The sequence below is a fragment of the Carcharodon carcharias genome, chromosome 17, assembly GCF_017639515.1.
Source record: "Carcharodon carcharias isolate sCarCar2 chromosome 17, sCarCar2.pri, whole genome shotgun sequence".
Taxonomy (NCBI): domain Eukaryota; kingdom Metazoa; phylum Chordata; class Chondrichthyes; order Lamniformes; family Lamnidae; genus Carcharodon; species Carcharodon carcharias.
Window position 1 is genome coordinate 97,104,171 of NC_054483.1, and position 20,212 is coordinate 97,124,382.

Here is a 20,212-nt window from a genome sequence, read left to right on the forward strand (position 1 = left end):
TGTGTGTGTCGGTTAACTGTCTTTGTGTGTCTTTGTGTGAGTTAACTGTATGTATGTGTGTGTCTGCTGTGGGTTAACTTCATGTCCATTTCTGTCGGTGTGGACTAAATCTTTGTATGTGTCTGGGTGTGAGTTAACTGTGAGTATGTGTGTGTCAGGGTGAGGGTTAATTGTGTGTATATTTGTTTCTGGGTGTGGGTTAACTTTGCGTGTGTGTCTGCATTTGGGTTAACTGTGCGTTTTTCTGTCTGGGTGTTGCTTAACTGTGTATGCGTGTGGGTGTGGGTTAACTGTGTGTGTGTCCAGGTGTGGTTTAACTGTGTGTGTGTCTGGGTTTGGGTTAACAGTGTTTGTGTGTCTGGGTGTGGGTTAACTGTTTGTGTGTGGGTCTGGGTGTGGGTTAACAGTGTGTGTGTCTCTGGGTGTCGGCTAACTGTGTGTCTGGGTGTGGGTTAAGTCTGTGTGTTTGTGTGTATGTGTCTGCGTGTGGGTTGACACTGTGTCTGTCTCTGCCTGTGGGTTATCTGTTTGTCTGTGTGTGTGTTTCTTGGTCGTGGTTAACTGTGTGTGTTTATGCGTGCGTGTGCTTGTGTGTGTGTCTTGACTGCATGTGTGTGTCTGGGTGTGGGTTAACTGTGTGTGTGTGTATCTGCTGTGGGTTAACTGTGTGTCTGTTTCCGTCTGGTTGTTGTTTAACTGTGTGTGTGTGTGTGTGTGTGTGTGTGTGTGTGTGTGTGTGTGTGTGTGTGTGTGTGTTTGTGTGTCGGTTTTCTCTGTGTGTGTGTGTGTCTGCTGTTGGTTAACTGTGTGTATGTGTGTGTCTGCTGTGGGTTAACAGTGTGTCTATTTCTGTTTGGCTTTGGGTTAACTGTGTGTGTGTCTGGATTTGGGTTAACTGTGCGTGTTTCTGTCTTGGTGTGGGATAACTGTTTGTGTGTCTGGGTGTGGGTTCACGTGAGTGTGCCTGGGTGGGGGTTCCCTGTGTGTGTGTATGTCTGGGTGTGGGTTAGCTGTGTGTGTGTGTCTGGGTGTGGGATAACTGTTTGTGTGTGTGTGTTTCTGTGTGTGGGTTAACTGTGTGTGTGTTTGTGTCTACGGGTGTGGGTTAACTGTGTGTGTTTCTGGGTGTGGGTTAACTGTATGAGTGTCTGGGTGTGGGTTAAATGTGTGTATATGTCTGGGTGTGGGTTAACTGTGTGTGTGTGCGTGTCTGGTTATGGCTTAATTGTGTGTCTGTGTGTCTGGATGTGGGTAACTGTTTGCGTGTGTGTGTGTGTGTGTGTGTTGGTTGACTGTGTGTGTCTTGAACTGGGGTAACAGTGTGTGTGTGAGTGTCTGGATTTGAGTTAACCATGCATGATTCTGTCTGGGTGTGGGTTAACTGTCTGTGTGTGTCTGTGTGTTAGTTAACTGTGCGTGTGTCTGGGTGTGGGATAAGTGCGTGTGTGTGTCTGGGTGTGGGTTAACTGTTTGTGTGTGCGTGTCTGGCTATGGGTTTATTGTATTTGTGTGTGTCTGGATGTGGGATAACCATGTGTGTGTCTGGGTGTGGTTTAACTGAGTGTATGTCTGGGTGTGGGTTAACTGAGTGTATGTGTCTGGGTGTGGGTTAACTGTTTGTTTGTCTGGGTGTATTTTAACTGTGTGTATGTGTCTGGGTGTGGGTTAACTGTGTGTTAATGTGTGTGTCTGGGTATGGGTTGACTGTGTTTGTGTCTGGCTGTGTGTTAACTCTGTGTGTGTGTGTGTGTTTCTTGGTTTGGGTTAACTGTGTGTGTGTGTGTGTGTGTGTGTGTGTGTTTTTCTGAGTGTGGGTTAACTGTTTGTGTGTGTGTTTCAGGATGTGGGTTAACTGTGTGTGTGTCTGGGTGTGGATTGACTGTGTGCGTTTGTGTCTGAGTGTGGGTTGACTGTGTGAGCGTGTGTGTCTGGTCTTGGTTGACAGTGTGTGTCTTGAAGTGGGTTAATTGTGTGTGTGTGTGGATTTGGGTTAACTGTGCGTGTTTCTGTCTGTGTGTGGGTTAACTGTGGGTGTCTGGGTGTGGCTTAACTGTGTTTGTGTGTCTAGGTGTGTGTTAACTGTGCCTGTGTGTGTCTGGGTGTGGGTTAACTGTGTGTGTGTCTGGGTGTGGTTTAACTGTTTCTGTGGCTGGGTGGGCCTTGACTGTGTGTGTCTATCTGCATATGTGTTGACTGTGTATGTGTGTGTCTGGGTGTTGGTTCTGTGCGTGTGTGTGTTCCTGTGTGTGTGTTGTCTCTCTGTGTGTATATGTGTGTGGGTTATCTGTGTGTATGTCTGAGTGTGGGTTAACTATATGTATCTTTGTTCTGGGTGTGGGTTAACTCTGTGTATATGTCAGTCTGGGTGTGGGTTAACAGTGTGTTTGTGTCTGGGTGTCGGTTAACTGTCTATATGTGTCTGGGTGTGGGTTAACTCTGTGTGAATGTCTGGGTGTGTGTTGACACTCTGTGTGTCTTTGGGTGTAGGTTAAACGTGTGTGTGTGTGTGTGTTTCTGGATCTGGGATAACTGTGTGTGTGTGTGTGTGTGTGTGTGTGCGTGGCTGTCTTGGTGTGTCTTGACTGCGTGTGTATATCTGGGTGTGTGTTAACTGTGTATATGTGTGTGTCTGGGCGTGGGTTAACAGTGTGTGTGTGTCTGGGTGTCGGTTAACTGTCTATATGTGTCTGGGTGTGGGTTAACTCTGTGTGAATGTCTGGGTGTGGGTTGACACTGTGTGTGTCTTTGGGTGTAGGTTAAATGTGTGTGTTTGTGTGTGTGTGTTTCTGGATCTGGGTTAACTGTGTGTGTGTGTGTGTGTGTGTCTGTCTGTCTTTGTGTGTCTTGACTGCGTGTGTGTATCTGGTTTTGGGTTAACTGTGTATATGTGTGTGTCTGTTAACTCTGTGTGTGTGTGTGTGTGTGTGTCTTGGTGTGGGTATACTGTGTGTTTGTGTGTGTCTGTTGTTGGTTAACTGTGTGTCTATTTCTGTCTGGGTGTGGGTTAACTGTGTGTGTGTCTGGGTGTGGTTTAACTGTTTCTGTGGCTGGGTGGGCCTTGACTGTGTGTGTCTATCTGCATATGTGTTGACTGTGTATGTGTGTGTCTGGGTGTTGGTTCTGTGCGTGTGTGTGTTCCTGTGTGTGTGTTGTCTCTCTGTGTGTATATGTGTGTGGGTTATCTGTGTGTATGTCTGAGTGTGGGTTAACTATATGTATGTTTGTTCTGCATGTGGGTTAACACTGTGTATATGTCTGTCTGGGCGTGGGTTAACAGTGTGTGTGTGTCTGGGTGTCGGTTAACTTTCTATATGTGTCTGGGTGTGGGTTAACTCTGTGTGAATGTCTGGGTGTGGGTTGACACTGTGTGTGTCTTTGGGTGTAGGTTAAAAGTGTGTGTCTGTTTGTGTGTGTTTCTGGATCTGGGTTAACTGTGTGTGTGTGTGTGTGTCTGTCTGTCTTTGTGTGTCTTGACTGCGTGTGTGTATCTGGGTGTGGGTTAACTGTGTATGTGTGTGGGTCGGTTAACTTTGTGTTTGTTTGTGTGTGTGTGTGTGTCTTGGTGTGTGTTAACTGTGTGTTTGTGTGTGTCTGTTGTCGGTTAACTGTGTGTCTATATCTGTCTGGGTCTGGGTTAACTGAGTGTGTGTGTGTGCGTATGTGTGTGTGTCGGTTAACTCTGTGTGTGTGTGTCTTGGTGTGGGTTAACTTTGTGTATGTGTGGGTCTGCTGTGGGTTAACCGAGTGTCTATTTCTGTCTGGGTGTGGGTAAAATGTGTGTATGTATCTGGGTGTGTGTTAAATTTGTGTATGTGTGAGTGTCTTGGTGTGGGTTAACTGTGTGTATATGTGCCTCTGAGTGTGGGTTGACTGTGCGTGTGTGTCTACATTTGGGATAACTTTGCGTTTTTCTGTCTGGGTTTTGCTGAACTGTGTATGTGTCAGGGTGTGGGTTAACTGTGTGTGTGTCTGGGTTTGGGTTAACAGTGTCTGTGTGTGTGTTTCTGGGTGTGGGTTAACTGTGTGTGTGTGTCAGGGTGTGGGTTAATTGTGAGTGTGTCTGGGTGTTGGTTGACTGTGTGTGTCAGGATTTCTGTTAACTGTCCGTTTTTCTGTCTGGGTGTGGGTTAACTGTGAGTGTGTCTGGGTTTGGGTTATCTGTGTGTATGTGTCTGGGTGTGGGTTAACTGTGTGTTTGTGCATGTCTGGGTATGGGTTAACTGTATGTGTGTGTCTAGGTTTGGGTTAACAGTGTTTGTGTGTCTGGGTGTGGGTTAACTGTTTGTGTGTGTGTCTGGGTGTGGGTTAACAGTGTGTGTGTCTCTGGGTGTCGGCTAACTGTGTGTCTGGGTGTGGGTTAACTCTGTGTGTGTGTGTGTATGTGTCTGCGTGTGGGTTGACGCTGTGTCTGTCTCTGCGTGTGGGTTATCTGTTTGTCTGTGTATGTGTTTCTTGGTCGTGGTTAACTGTGTGTGTGTGTGCGTGCGTGTGCTTGTCTGTGTGTCTTTGTGTGTCTTGACTGCGTGTGTGCGTCTGGGTGTGGGTTAACTGCGTGTGTGTGTATCTGCTGTGGGTTAACTGTGTGTCTGTTTCCGTCTGGTTGTTGTTTAACTGTGCGTGTGTGCGCGTGTGTGTGTGTGTGTGTGTCGGTTTTCTCTGTGTGTGTGTGTCTGCTGTTGGTTAACTGTGTGTATGTGTGTGTCTGCTGTGGGTTAACAGTGTGTCTATTTCTGTTTGGCTTTGGGTTAACTGTGTGTGTGTCTGGATTTGGGTTAACTGTGCGTGTTTCTGTCTTGGTGTGGGATAACTGTTTGTGTGTCTGGGTGTGGGTTCACGTGAGTGTGTCTGGGTGGGGGTTACCTGTGTGTGTGTATGTCTGGGTGTGGGTTAGCTGTGTGTGTGTGTCTGTGTGTGGGATAACTGTTTGTGTGTGTGTGTTTCTGGGTGTGGGTTAACTGTGTGTGTGTTTGTGTCTACAGGTGTGGGTTAACTGTGTGTGTTTCTGGGTGTGGGTTAACTGTATGAGTGTCTGGGTGTGGGTTAAATGTGTGTATATGTCTGGGTGTGGGTTAGCTGTGTGTGTGTGCGTGTCTGGTTATGGTTTAATTGTGTGTCTGTGTGTCTGGGTGTGGGTTAACTGTTTGTGTGTGTGTGTGTGTGTGTTGGTTGACTGTGTGTGTCTTGAACTGGGGTAACTGTGTGTGTGAGTGTCTGGATTTAAATTAACCGTGCATGATTCTGTCTGGGTGTGGGTTAACTGTCTGTGTGTGTCTGTGTGTGAGTTAACTGTGCGTGTGTCTGGGTGTGGGTTAAAAGTGTGTATGTGTCTGGATGTGGGTTAACTATTTGTGTGTGCGTGTCTGGCTATGGGTTTATTGTATTTGTGTGTGTCTGGATGTGGGTTAGCCATGTGTGTGTCTGGGTGTGGTTTAACTGAATGTGTGTCTGGGTGTGGGTTAACTGAGTGTATGTGTCTGAGTGTGGGTTAACTGTTTGTTTGTCTGGGTGTATTTTAACTGTGTGTATGTGTCTGGGTGTGGGTTAACTGTGTGTTAATGTGTGTGTCTGGGTATGGGTTGACTGTGTTTGTGTCTGGCTGTGTGTTAACTCTGTGTGTGTGTGTGTGTTTCTTGGTTTGGGTTAACTGTTTGTGTGTGTGTTTCAGGGTGTGGGTTAATTGTGTGTGTGTCTGGGTGTGGATTGACTGTGTGCATTTGTGTCTGAGTGTGGGTTGACTGTGTGAGTGTGTGTGTCTGGGTCTTGGTTGACAGTGTGTGTCTTGAAGTGGGTTAATTGTGTGTGTGTGTGGATTTGGGTTAACTGTGCATGTTTCTGTCTGTATGTGTGTGTTAACTGTGGGTGTCTGGGTGTGGCTTAACTGTGTTTGTGTGTCTAGGTGTGTGTTAATTGTGCCTGTGTGTGTCTGGGTGTGGGTTAACTGTGTGTGTGTCTGGGTGTGGTTTAACTGTTTCTGTGGCTGGGTGGGCCTTGACTGTGTGTGTCTATCTGCATATGTGTTGACTGTGTATGTGTGTGTCTGGGTGTTGGTTCTGTGTGTGTGTGTGTTCCTGTGTGTGTGTTGTCTCTCTGTGTGTATATGTGTGTGAGTTATCTGTGTGTATGTCTGAGTGTGGGTTAACTATATGTATCTTTGTTCTGGGTGTGGGTTAACTCTGTGTATATGTCTGTCTGGGTGTGGGTTAACGGTGTGTGTGTGTCTGGGCGTGGGTTAACAGTGTGTGTGTGTGTCTGGGTTTTGGTTAACTGTCTATATGTGTCTGGGTGTGGGTTAACTCTGTGTGAATGTCTGGGTGTGTGTTGACACTGTGTGTGTCTTTGGGTGTAGGTTAAAATTGTATTTGTGTGTGTGTGTTTCTGGATCTGGGATAACTGTGTGTGTGTGTGTGTGTGTGTGTGTGTGTGTGTGTGCGCGTGTCTGTCTTGGTGTGTCTTGACTGCGTGTGTGTATCTGGGTGTGTGTTAACTGTGTATATGTGTGTGTGTGGGTGTCGGTTAACTGTCTATATGTGTCTGGGTGTGGGTTAACTCTGTATGAATGTCTGGGTGTGGGTTGACACTGTATGTGTCTTTGGGTGTAGGTTAAAAGTGTGCGTTTGTGTGTGTGTGTTTCTGGATCTGGGTTAACTGTGTGTGTTTGTGTGTGTGTGTGTGTGTGTCTGTCTTTGTGTGCCTTGACTGCGTGTGTGTATCTGGGTGTGGGTTAACTGTGTATGTGTGTGTGTCGGTTAACTCTGTGTGTGTGTGTGTGTTTGTGTCTTGGTGTGGGTTAACTGTGTGTTTGTGTATGTCTGTTGTCGGTTAACTGTGTGTCTATTTCTGTCTGGGTGTGGGTTAACTGTGTGTGTGTGTGTGTGTGTGTGTATCTGTGTGTGTATCGGTTAACTCTGTGTGTGTGTGTCTTGGTGAGTGTTAACTTTGTGTATGTGTGGGTCTGCTGTGAGTTAACTGTGTGTCTATTTCTGTCTGGATGTGGGTAAAATGTGTGTATGTATCTGGGTGTGTGTTAACTTTGTGTATGTGTGTGTGTCTTGGTGTGGGTTAACTGTGTGTATATGTGTCTCTGGGTGTTGGTTAACTGTGAGTGTGTGTCTACGTTTGGGATAACTGTGCGTTTTTCTGTCTGGGTGTTGCTGAACAGTGTATGTGTCAGGGTGTGGGTTAACCGTGTGTGTGTGTGTCTGGGTTTGGGTTAACTGTGTGTGTGTGTGTGTGTGTGTGTGTGTGTGTGTTTCTGGGTGTTTGTTAACTGTGTGTGTGTGTCAGGGTGTGGGTGAATTGTGAGTGTGTCTGGATGTTGGTTGACTGTGTGTGTTTGGATTTGTGTTAAATGTCCGTGTTTCTGTCTGGGTGTGGGTTAACTGTGTATGTGTCTGGGTGTGGGTTATCTGTGCGTATGTGTCTTGGTGTGGGTTAACTGTGTGTTTGTGCGTGTCTGGGTATGGCTTTACTGTGTGTGTGTGTGTGTGTGTGTGTGTCGGTTAACTCTGTGTGCGTGTGTCTTGTTGTGGGTTAACTTTGTGTATGTGTGGGTCTGCTGTGGGTTAACTGAGTATCTGTTTCTGTCTGGGTGTGGGTAAAATGTGTGTATGTATCTGGGTGTGTGTTAAATTTGTGTATGTGTGAGTGTCTTGGTGTGGGTTAACTGTGTGTATATGTGTCTCTGAGTGTGGGTTAACTGTGCGTGTGTGTCTACATTTGGGATAACTGTGCGTTTTTCTGTCTGGGTTTTGCTGAACTGTGTATGTGTCAGGGTGTGGGTTAACTGTGTGTGTGTCTGGGTTTGGGTTAACAGTGTGTGTGTGTGTGTTCCTGGGTGTGTGTTAACTGTGTGTGTGTGTCAGGGTGTGGGTTAATTGTGAGTGTGTCTGGGTGTTGGTTGACTGTGTGTGTCAGGATTTCTGTTAACTGTCCGTGTTTCTGTCTGGGTGTGGGTTAACTGTGTGTGTGTCTGGGTTTGGGTTATCTGTGTGTATGTATCTGAGTGTGGGTTAACTGTGTGTTTGTGCATGTCTGGGTACGGGTTAACAGTGTGTGTGTGTTTGGGCGTTGGTTGACTGTATGTGTCTTGGTGTGGGTTAACTGTTTGTCCATCTCTGGGTGTGGGTTAACTGTGTGTGCATGTCTGGTTTTGGGTTAACTGTGCATGTTTCTGTCTGTGTGTGGGTTAACTGTGTGTGTGTCCAGGTGTGGGTTAACTGTGTGTGTGTGTTTGGGCGTTGGTTGACTGTATGTGTCTTGGTGTGGGTTAACTGTTTGTCCATCTCTGGGTGTGGGTTAACTGTGTGTGCATGTCTGGTTTTGGGTTAACTGTGCATGTTTCTGTCTGTGTGTGGGTTAACTGTGTGTGTGTCCAGGTGTGGGTTAACTGTGTGTGTTTCTGGGTGTGGGTTAAATGTGTGTGTGTGTGTGTGTGTGTGTGTGTGTGTGTGCGTGTTTCTGGGTCGGAGTTAACTGTGTGTGTGTGTGTGTGTGTGTGTGTGTGTATGTGTGTGTGTGTGTCTTTGTGTGTCTTGACTGTGTGTGTGTGTCTGGGTGTGTGTTAACTGTGTCTGTATGTGTGTGTGTCGGTTAATTCTATGCGTGTGTGTCTTCGTGTGGGTTAACTGTGTGTATGTGTGTCTCTGCTGTGGGTTAACTGTGTGTCTATTTCTGTCTGGTTGTGGGTTAACTGTGTGTGTGATTCTGGATTTGAGTTAACTGTGCGTTTTTCTGTCTTGGTGTGTATGTCTGGGTGTGGGTTAACTGTGTGTGTGTGTGTCTGGGTGCGGGTTAACTGTGTGTGTGTGTGTTTCTGGGTGTGGGTTAACTGTGTGTGTGTGTGTGTGTGTGTGTGTGTGTGTGTGTGTGTGTGTGTGTGTGTGTGTGTGTGTGTCTCAGGGTGTCGGTTTACTGTGTGTGTGTCTGGCTGTTGGTTGACTGTGTGTATCTTAAAGTCTGTTAACTGTGTGTGTGTGTCTGGATTTGGGTTAACTTTGTGTTTCTGTCTGGGTGTGGGTTAACTGTGTGTGTGTCTGGGTGTGGGTTAACTGTGTGTTTGTGCGTGTTTGGATATGGGTTAATTGTGTGTGTGAGTGTCTGGATGTGGTTGAACTCTGTGTATGTGCGTGTCTGGTTATGGGTTAACTGCATTTAAATGTGTGTCTGAGGGTTAACTGTGTGTGTGTGTGTGTGTGTGTGTGTGTGTGTGTGTGTGTGTGTGTGTGTTTGTTTCTGGGTGTGGCTTAACTGTTTGTGTGTGTGTGTGTCAGGGTGTGGGTTAACTGTGTGTGTGTCTGGGAGTTGGTTGACTGTGTATGTCTTGGATTGGGGTAACTGTGTGTGTGACTGTATGAATTTGAGTTAATCGTGCATGATTCTGTCTGGGTGTGGGTTAACTGTGTGTGTGTGGGTGCGGAGTAAATGTGTGTATGTGTCTGGGTGTGCATTAACTGTGTGTGTGTGCGTGTCTGGCTCTGGGTAAATTGTGTGTGTGTGTGTCTGGTTGTGGGTTAACTGTGTGTGTGTCTGGGTGTGGGTTAACTGTGTGTTTGGGCGTGTCTGGGTATGGGTTAAAGGTGTGTGTGTGTGTCTGGGCGTTGGTTGACTGTGTGTGTCTTGGTGTGTGTTAACTGTTTGTCCATCTCTGGGTGTTGGTTAACTGTGTGTTTGTCTGGAGTTGGGTAAACTGCGTGTGTTTCTGACTTGGTGTGGATTAACTCTGTGTGTGTCTGGGTCTGGGTTCACTGTCAGTGTGTCTGGGTGTGGGTTAGCTGTGCGTGTTTCTGCCTGTGAGTGGGTTAACTGTGTGTGTGTGTCTGGGTGCGGGTTAACTGTGTGTGTGTGTGTTTGTGTGTGTGTGTCTCGGTGTGGGTTTACTGTGTGTGTGTCTGGGTTTTGGTTGACTGTGTGTATCTTAAAGTCTGTTAACTGTGTGTGTGTGTCTGGATTTGGGTTTACTTCGTGTTTCTGTCTGGGTGTAGGTTAACTGTGTGTGTGTCTGGGTGTGGGTTAACTGTGTGTGTGTCTGGGTGTGGGTTAACTCTGAGTATGTGTGTGTCTGGGTATGGGTTAACTGTGTTTATAAGTGTGTCTGGGTGTGGGTTAAGTGTGTGTGTGTGTGTGTGTGTGTGTGTGTGTGTGTGTGTGTTCGTTTCTGGGTGTGAGTTAACTGTTTGTGTATGTGCGTCAGGGTGTGGGTTAACTGTGTGTGTGTCTGGGTGTTGGTTGACTGTGTGTGTCTTGAACTGGGGTAACTGTGTGTGTGAGTTTCTGAATTTGGGTTAACCATGTATGACTCTGTCTGGGTGTGGGCTAACTGTGTGTGTGTGTGGGTGTGGTGTAAAAGTGTGTATGTGTCTGGGTGTGGGTTAACTGTGTGTGTGTGTGCGTGTCTGCCTATGGGTTAATTGTGTGTGTGTGTGTCTGGTTGTGGGTTAACAGTTTGTCCAGTTGGTTAACTGTGTGTTTTTCTGGATTTGGGTTAACTGTGTGTGTTTCTGACTTGGTGTGGATTAACTCTGTGTGTGTCTGGGTCTGGGTTCACTGTCAGTGTGTATGAGTGTGGGTTAACTGTGCATGTTTCTGTCTGTGTGTGGGTTAACTGTGTGTGTGTGTCTGGGTGCTGGTTAACTGTGTGTGTGTGTCTGGGTGCTGGTTAACTGTGTGTGTGTGTGTGTGTGTGTGTGTGTGTGTGTGTGTGTGTGTCTCAGGGTGTGGGTTTACTGTGTGTGTGTCTGGGTGTTGGTTGACTGTGTGTATCTTAAAGTCTGTTAACTGTGTGTGTGTGTCTGGATTTGGGTTTACTTTGCGTTTCTGTCTGGGTATAGGTTAACTGTGTGTGTGTCTGGGTGTGGGTTAACTGTATGTGTGTCTGGGTGTATGTTAACTCTGTGTATGTGTGTGTCTGGGTATGGGTTAACTGTGTTTATATATGTGTCTAGGTGTGGGTTAATTGTGTGTGTGTGTGTGTGTGTGTGTGTGTGTTCGTTTCTGGGTGTGGGTTAACTGTTCATGTATGTGTGTCACGGTGTGGGTTAACTGTGTGTGTGTCTGGGTGTTGGTTGACTGTGTGTGTCTTGAACTGGGGTAACTGTGTGTGTGAGTTTCTGAATTTGGGTTAACCGTGCATGACTCTGTCTGGGTGTGGGCTAACTGTGTGTGTGTGTGGGTGTGGTGTAAAAGTGTGTATGTGTCTGGGTGTGGGTTAACTGTGTGTGTGTGCGTGTCTGGCTATGGGTTAATTGTGTGTGTGTGTGTCTGGTTGTGGGTTAACTGTGTGTGTGTCTGGGTGTGGTTTAACTGTGTGTGTGTCTGGGTGTGGGTTACCTGAGTGTATGTGTCTGGGTGTGGGTTGACTGTGTGTTTTTGCGTGTCTGGGTATGGGTTAACTGTGTGTGTGTGTCTGGATTTGGGTTAACTCTGCAGGATTCTTTCTGGGTGTGGGTTATCTGGGTATGTGTGTCTGGGTGTGGGTTAACTGTGTGTGTGTGTCTGGATTTGGTTTACGTGTGCATGTTTCTGTCTGGGTGTGGGTTAGGTGTGTGTGTGTCTGGGTGTGCGTTAACTGTGTGTATGTGTCTGGGTGTGGGTTACCTGTGTGTTTGTGTGTGTCTGAGTTTGGGTTGACTGTGGTTGTGCCTGGCTGTGTGTTAACTCTGTGTGTGTGTGTGTTTCTGGGTGTGGGTTAACTGTGTGTGTGTGTGTGTGTGTGTGTGTGTCTGTGTGTGGGTGTGTGTGTGTGTGTGTGTGTTTGTGTGTGTGTGTTTCGGAGTGTGGGTTAACTGTGAGTGTGTGTGTGCTTGTGTGTGTCAAGGTTTAGGCTAACTGTGTTTGTGTCAGGTAGTGGGTTGACTCTGTGTGTTTGTGTCTAAGTTTGCATTGACTGTGTGAGTGTGTGTGTCTGGATCTTGGTTGACAGTGTGGGTCTTCAAGTGAGTTAACTGCGTGTGTGTGTCTGGTTTTGGGTTAACTGTGCGTGTTTCAGTCTGTGTATGGGTTAACTGTGGGTGTCTGGGTGTGGCTTAACTGTGTGTGTGTGTCTGGTTGTGGGTTAACTGTGCCTGTGTGTGTCTGCATGTGGTTTAACTGTTTGTGTGTCTGGGTGTGCCTTGACTGTGTGTGTCTGTCTGTATATGGGTTGACTGTGTATGCGTGTGTCTGGGTGTTGGTTCTGTGTGTGTGTGTGTTCCTGTGTTTGTGTTGTCTCTCTGTGTGTATATTGGAGAGGATTAACTGTGTTTATGTCTGGGTGTGGGTTAACTGTATATATGTTTGTGTCTGGGTGTGGGTTAACTCTGTGTATATGTCGGTCTGGGTGAGGGTTAATGGTGTGTGTCTGTTAGCTGTGGGTTAACACTGTGTGTGTCTGGGTGTGGGTTGACACTGCGTGTGTCTCTGGGTGTGTGTTAACTGTGTGTGTGTGTGTGTGTGTGTGTGTGTGTGTGTGTGTGTGTGTGTGTGTGTTTCTCAGTCTGGGTTAACTGTGGGTGTGTGTGTGTGTGTGTGTGGTGGGGTTTCTTTGTGTGTCTTGACTGTGTGTGTGTGCCTGGGTGTTGGTTGACTGTGTGTGTCTTGAACTGGGTTAACTGTGTGTGTCTGTCTGTGTGTGGGTTAACTGTGCGTGTGTCTGGGTGTGGGTTAAATGTGTGTATGTGTCTGGCTGTGGGTTAGCTGTAGTGTGTGTGCGTGTCTGGCTATGGGTTAATTGTGTGTGTGTGTGTCTGGATGTATGTTAACTGTGTGTGTGTCTGGGTGTGGGTTAACTGAGTGTATGTGTCTGGGTGTGGGTTAACTGTGTGTTTGTCTGGGGATGGGTTAACTGTCTGTTAATGTATGTGTCTGGGTATGGGTTGACTGTTTGTGTCTGGCTGTGTATTAACTCTGTGTGTGTGTGTGTGTGTTTCTCGGTTTGGGTTAACTCTGTGTGTGTGTGTGTGTGTTTCTGAGTGTGGGTTAACTGTTTGTGTGTGCATGTGTGTGTGTGTGTGTGTGTCTTTGTGTGTCTTGAATGCGTGTGTGCGTCTGGGTGTAGGTTAATTGTGTGTGTGTGTGTCGGTTAACTCTGTGTTTGTGTGTCTTGGTGTGGGTTAACTGTATGTATGTGTGTGTCTGCTGTGGGTTAACTGCGTGTCTATTTCTGTCTGGGTGTTGACTAAATGTTTGTATATGTCTGGTTGTGAGTTAAATGTGAGTATGTGTGTGTCTTGGTGAGGGTTAACAGTGTGTATATTTGTTTCTGGGTGTGGGTTAACTGTGCGTGTGTGTCTGCATTTGGGTTAACTGTGTGTTTTTCTGTCTGGGTGTTGCTTAACTGTGTATGTGTCTGGGTGTGGGATAACTCTGTGTGTGTGTGTATCTGGGTTTGGCTTAACAGTGTTTGTGTGTCTGGGTGTGGGTTAACTGTTTGTGTGTGTGTCTGGGTGTGGGTTAACAGTGTGTGTGTCTCTGGGTGTCGGCTAACTGTGTGTGTGTGTCTGCGTGTGGGTTGACACTGTGTCTGTCTCTGCGTGTGGGTTTTCTGTGTGTCTGTGTGTGTGTTTCTTGGTCGTGGTTAACTGTGTGTGTGTGTGTGTGTGCATCTGCATGTGTGTGTGTCTTTGTGTGTCTTAACTGCGTGTGTGTGTCTGGGTGTGGGTTAACTGTGCGTGTGTGTATCTGCTGTGGGTTAACTGTGTGTCAGTTTCCATCTGGTTGTTGTTTAACCATGTGTGTGTCTGTGTGTGTGTCGGTTTTCTCTGTGTGTGTGTGTCTGCTGTGGGTTAACTGTGTGTATGTGTGTGTCTGCTGTGGGTTAACAGTGTGTCTATTTCTGTTTGGGTTTGGGTTAACTGTGTGTGTGTCTGGATTTGGGCTCACTGTGCGTGTTTCTGTCTTGGTGTGGGTTCACTGTGTGTGTGTCTGGGTGTGGGTTCACTGTGAGTGTGTCTGGGTGTGGGTTACCTATGTGTGTGTATGTCTGGGTGTGTGTTAGCTGTGTGTGTGTGTCTGGGTGTGGGATAACTGTTTGGGTGTGTGTGTTTCTGGATGTGGGTTAACTGTGTTTGTGTTTGTGTTTCAGGGTGTGGGTTAACTGTGTGTGTGTCTGGGTGTGGATTGACTTTGTGCATTTGTGTCTTAGTGTGGGTTGACTGTGTGAGTGTGTGTGTCTGGGTCTTGGTTGACAGTGTGTGTCTTGAAGTGGGTTAACTGTGTGTGTGTGTGGATTTGGGTTAACTGTGTGTTTCTGTCTGTGTGTGTGTTAACTGTGGGTGTCTGGGTGTGGCTTAACTGTGTTTGTGTGTCTAGGTGTGTGTTAACTGTGCCTGTGTGTGTCTGGGTGTGGGTTAACTGTGTGTGTGTCTGGGTGTGGTTTAACTGTTTCTGTGGCTGGGTGGGCCTTGACTGTGTGTGTCTATCTGCATATGTGTTGACTGTGTATGTGTGTGTCTGGGTGTTGGTTCTGTGCGTGTGTGTGTTCCTGTGTGTGTGTTGTCTCTCTGTGTGTATATGTGTGTGGGTTATCTGTGTGTATGTCTGAGTGTGGGTTAACTATATGTATGTTTGTTCTGGGTGTGGGTTAACTCTGTGTATATGTCTGTCTGGGTGTGGGTTAATGGTGTGTGTGTGTCTGGGCTTGGGTTAACAGTGTGTGTGTGTCTGGGTGTCGGTTAACTGTCTATATGTGTCTGGGTGTGGGTTAACTCTGTGTGAATATCTGGGTGTGGGTTGACACTGTGTGTGTCTTTGGGTGTAGGTTAAAAGTTTGTGTGTGTGTGTGTGTTTCTGGATCTGGGTTAACTGTGTGTGTGTGTGTGTGTGTGTGTGAGTCTTTGTGTGTCTTGACTGCGTGTGTGTATCTGGGTGTGGGTTAACTGTGTATGTGTGTGTGTCGGTTAACTCTGTGTGTGTGTTTGTATGTGTCTGTTGTCGGTTAACTGTGTGTCTATTTCTGTCTGGAGGTGGGCTAACTGTGTGTGTGTGTGTGTGTGTGTGTGTGTGTGTGTGTGTGTGTGTGTGTGTGTGTGTGTGTGTGTCGGTTAACTCTGTGTGTGTGTGTCTTGGTGTGGGTTAACATTGTGTATGTGTGGGTCTGCTGTGGGTTAACTGTGTGTCTATTTCTGTCTGGGTGTGGGTAAAATGTGTGTATGTATCTGGGTGTGTGTTAAATTTGTGTATGTGTGAGTGCCTTGGTGTGGGTTAACTGTGCGTGTGTGTCTGCATTTGGGATAACTGTGCGTTTTTCTGTCTAGGTGTTGCTGAACTGTGTATGTGTCAGGGTGTGGGTTAACTGTGTGTGTGTCTGGGTTTGGGTTAACTGTGTGTGTGTGTGTGTTTCTGGGTGTGGGTTAACTGTGTGTGTGTGTCAGGGTGTGGGTTAATTGTGAGTGTGTCTGGATGTTGGTTGACTGTGTGTGTCTGGATTTGTGTTAACTGTCTGTGTTTCTGTCTGGGTGTGGGTTAACTGTGTGTGTCTCTGCGTGTGGGTTATCTGTGTGTATGTGTCTGCGTGTGGGTTAGCTATGTGTTTGTGCGTGTCTGGGTTGGGGTTAACTGTGTGTGTGTGTGTCTGGGCGTTGGTTGACTGTCTGTGTCTTGGTGTGGGTTAACGGTTTTTCCATCTCTGGGTTTGGGTTAACTGTTTTTTTTTATGTCTGCATTTGGATTAACTGTGCATGTTTCTGTCTGTGTGTGGTTTAACTGTGTGTGTGTCCAGGTGTGGGTTAACTGTGTGTGTTTCTGGGTGTGGGTTAAATGTGTGTGTGTGTGTGTGTGTGTGTGTCAGGTTTAGGCTAACTGTGTGTGTGTCAGGGAGTGGGTTGACTCTGTGCGTTTGTGTCTGAGTTTGCGTTGACTGTGTGAGTGTGTGTGTCTGGATCTTGGTTGACAATGTGTGTCTTGAAGTGGGTTAAATGTGTGTGTGTGTCTGGTTTTGGGTTAACTGTGCATGTTTCAATCTGTGTATGGGTTAACTGTGGGTGTCTGGGTGTGGCTTAACTGTGCCTGTGTGTGTCTGGGTGTGGTTTAACTGTGTGTGTGTCTGCGTGTGGTTGAACTGCGTGTGTGTCTTGGTGTGGGTTATCTGTGTGTATGTGTCTGGGTGTGGGTTAACTGTGTGTGTGTGCGTGTCTGGCTATGGGTTAATTGTGTGTGTGTGTGTCTGGTTGTGGGTTAACTGTGTGTGTGTCTGGGTGTGGTTTAACTGTGTGTGTGTCTGGGTGTGGGTTACCTGAGTGTATGTGTCTGGGTGTGGGTTGACTGTGTGTTTTTGCATGTCTGGGTATGGGTTAACTGTGTGTGTGTGTCTGGATTTGGGTTAACTCTGCAGGATTCTCTCTGGGTGTGGGTTATCTGGGTATGTGTGTCTGGGTGTGGATTAACTGTGTGTGTGTGTCTGGATTTGGGTTACGTGTGCGTGTTTCTGTCTTGGTTTGGGTTAGTGTGTGTGTGTCTGGGTGTGCGTTAACTGTGTGTATGTGTCTGGGTGTGGGTTACCTGTGTGTTTGTATGGGTTGACTGTGTTTGTGCCTGGCTGTGTGTTAACTCTGTGTGTGTGTGTGTTTCTGGGTGTGGGTTAACTGTGTGTGTGTGTGTGTGTGTGTGTGTGTGTGTGTGTGTGTGTGTGTGTGTGTGTGTGTGTGTGTGTGTGTCAGGTTTAGGCTAACTGTGTGTGTGTCAGGGAGAGGGTTGACTCTGTGCGTTTGTGTCTGAGTTTGCGTTGACTGTGTGAGTGTGTGTGTCTGGATCTTGGTTGACAGTGTGTGTCTTGAAGTGAGTTAACTGTGTGTGTGTGTCTGGTTTTGGGTTAACTGTGCGTGTTTCAGTCTGTGTATGGGTTAACTGTGGGTGTCGGGGTGTGGCTTAACTGTGTGTGTGTGTCTGGGTGTGGGTTAACTGTGCCTGTGTGTGTCTGGGTGTGGTTTAACTGTGTGTATGTCTGGGTGTGGTTTAACTGTGTGTGTGTCTTGGTGTGGGTTAACTCTGTGTATGTGTGTGTCTGGGTATGGGTTAACTGTGTTCATAAGTGTGTCTGGGTGTGGGTTAACGGTGTGTGTGTGTGTGTGTTCGTTTCTGGGTGTGGGTTAACTGTTTGTGTATGTGTGTCAGGGTGTGGGTTAACTGTGTGTGTGTCTGGGTGTTGGTTGACTGTGTGTGTCTTGAACTGGGGTAACTGTGTGTGTGTGATTCTGAATTTGGGTTAACCGTGCATGACTCTGTCTGGGTGTGAGCTAACTGTGTGTATGTGTGGGTGTGGAGTAAGTGTGTGTATGTGTCTGGGTGTGGGTTAACTGTGTGTGTGTCTGGGTGTGGTTTAACTGTGTGTGTGTCTGAGTGTGGGTTACCTGAGTGTATGTGTCTGGGTGTGGGTTAACTGTGTGTGTGTGTCTGGATTTGGGTTACGTGTGCGTGTTACTGTCTTGGTTTGGGTTAGGTGTGTGTGTGTCTGGGTGTCCGTTAACTGTGTGTATGTGTCTGGATTTGGGTTACGTGTGCGTGTTACTGTCTTGGTTTGGGTTAGGTGTGTGTGTGTCTGGGTGTCCGTTAACTGTGTGTATGTGTCTGGGTGTGGGTTACCTGTGTGTTTGTATGGGTTGACTGTATTTGTGCCTGGCTGTGTGTTAACTCTGTGTGTGTGTGTGTTTCTGGGTGTGGTTTAACTGTGGGTGTGTGTGTGTGTGTGTGTGTGTGTTTGTGTGTGTGTGTGTGTGTGTGTGTGTGTGTGTTTCGGAGTGTGGATTAACTGTGCGTGTGTGTGTGTGTGTGTGTGTGTGTGTGTGTTTGTGTGTGTGTCAGGTTAAGGCTAACTGTGTGTGTGTAAGGGAGTTGGTTGACTCTGTGCGTTTGTGTCTGAGTTTGCGTTGACTGTGTGAGTGTGTGTGTCTGGATCTTGGTTGATAGTGTGTGTCTTGAAGTGGGTTAACTGTGTGTGTGTGTCTGGTTTTGGGTTAACTGTGCGTGTTTCAATCTGTGTATGGGTTAACTGTCGGTGTCTGGGTGTGGCTTAACTGTGTGTGTGTGTCTGGGTGTGGGTTAACTTTGCCTGTGTGTGTCTGGGTGTGGTTTAACTGTGTGTGTGTCTTGGTGTGGGTTATCTGTGTGTATGTGTCTTGGTGTGGGTTAACTGTGTGTTTGGGCGTGTCTGGGTATGGGTTAAATGTGTGTGTGTGTGTCTGGGCGTTGGTTGACTGTGTGTGTCTTGGTGTGTGTTAACTGTTTGTCCATCTCTGGGTGTTGGTTAACTGTGTGTTTGTCTGGATTTGGGTTAACTGTGTGTGTTTCTGACTTGGTGTGGATTAACTCTGTGTGTGTCTGGGTCTGGGTTCACTGTCAGTGTGTCTGGGTGTGGGTTAACTGTGCGTGTTTCTGTCTGTGAGTGGGTTAACTGTGTGTGTGTGTCTTGGTGCGGGTTAACTGTGTGTGTGTGTGTGTGTGTGTTTCTGGGTGTGGGTTAACTGTGTCTTTGTGGGTGTGTGTGTGTTTGTGTCTCAGGGTCTTGGTTTACTGTGTGTGCGTCTGGGTTTTGGTTGACTGTGTGTATCTTAAAGTCTGTTAACTGTGTGTGTGTGTGTGTCTGGATTTGGGTTTACTTCATGTTTCTGTCTGGGTGTAGGTTAACTGTGTGTATGTCTGGGTGTGGGTTAACTGTGTGTGTGTCTGGGTGTGGGTTAACTCTGTGTATGTGTGTGTCAGGGTATGTGTTAACTGTGTTGATATGTGTGTCTGGGTGTGTGTTAAATGTGTGTGTGTGTGTGTGTGTGTGTGTGTTCGTTTCTGGGTGAGGGTTAACTGTTTGTGTATGTGTGTCAGGGTGTGGGTTAACTGTGTGTGTGTCTGGGTGTTGGTTGACTGTGTGTGTCTTGAACTGGGGTAACTGTGTGTGTGAGTTTCTGAATTTGGGTAAACCGTACATGACTCTGTCTGGGTGTGGGCTGACTGTGTATGTGTTGGTGTGGTGTAAAAGTGTGTATGTGTCTGGGTGTGGGTTAACTGTGTGTGTGTGCGTGTCTGGCTATGGGTTAATTGTGTGTGTGTGTGTCTGGTTGTGGGTTAACTGTGTGTGTGTCTGGGTGTGGGTTAAATGTGTGTATGTGTGTGTCTGGATATGGGTTGACTGTGTTTGTGTCTGCCTGTGTGTTAATTCTGTGTGTGTGTGTGTTTCTGGGTGTAGGTTAACTGTGTGTGTGTGTGTTTCTGGGTGTGGGTTAACTGTGTATGTGTGTGTCAGGGTGTGGGTTGACTGTATGCGTTTGTGTCTGAGTGTGGGTTTACTGTGTGAGTGTGTATGTCTGGGTCTTGGTTGACAGTGTGTGTCTTGAAGTGGGTTACCTGTGTGTGTGTTAAAAACAAAAAAACTGCGGATGCTGGAAATCCAAAACAAAAACAGAATTACCTGGAAAAACTCAGCAGGTCTCGCTGCCAGACCTGCTGAGTTTTTCCAGGTAATTCTGTTTTTGACCTGTGTGTGTGTGTCTGGATTTGGGTTATCTGTGCATGTTTCTGTCTGTTTGTGGGTTAACTGTGGGTGTCTGGATGTGGCTTAACTGTGTGTGTGTGTCTGGGTGTGCCTTGACTGTGTGTGTCTGTCTGCATATGGGTTGACTGTGTATGTATGTGTCTGGGTGTTGGTTCTGTGTGTGTGTGTGTGTGTGTGTGTGTGTGTTCCTGTGTGTGTGTATTGTCTCTCTGTGTGTATATGGGTGTGGGTTAACTGTGTGCATGTCTGGGTGTGGGTTAATTGTATGTATGTTTGTGTCTGGGTGTGGGTTAACTCTGTGTATATGTCTTTCTGGGTGTGGATTAACGGTGTGTGTGTGTCTGGGTGTGGGTTAACTCTGTGTGTGTGTCTGGGTGTGTGTTGACACTGTGTGTGTCTCTGGGTGTGGGTTAACTGTGTTTGTGTGTGTGTGTGTGTGTGTGTGTGTGTGTTTCTGGGTCTGAGTTAACTGTGTGTGTGTGTGTGTGTTCCTTTATGTGTCTTGACTCTGTCTGTGTGTCTGGGTGTGGGTTAACTGTGTATGTGTGAGTGTCGGTTAACTCTGTGTGTATGTGTGTCTTGGTGTGGGTTAACTGTTTGTATGTGTGTGTCTGCTGTGGGTAAACTGTGTGTCTATTTCTGTCTGGTTGTTGTTTAACTGTGTGTGTGTCGGTTAACTCTGTGTGTGTCTTGGTGTGGGTTAGCTGTGTGTATGTGTGTGTCTGCTGTGGGTTAACCGTGTGTCTATTTCTATCTGGCTGT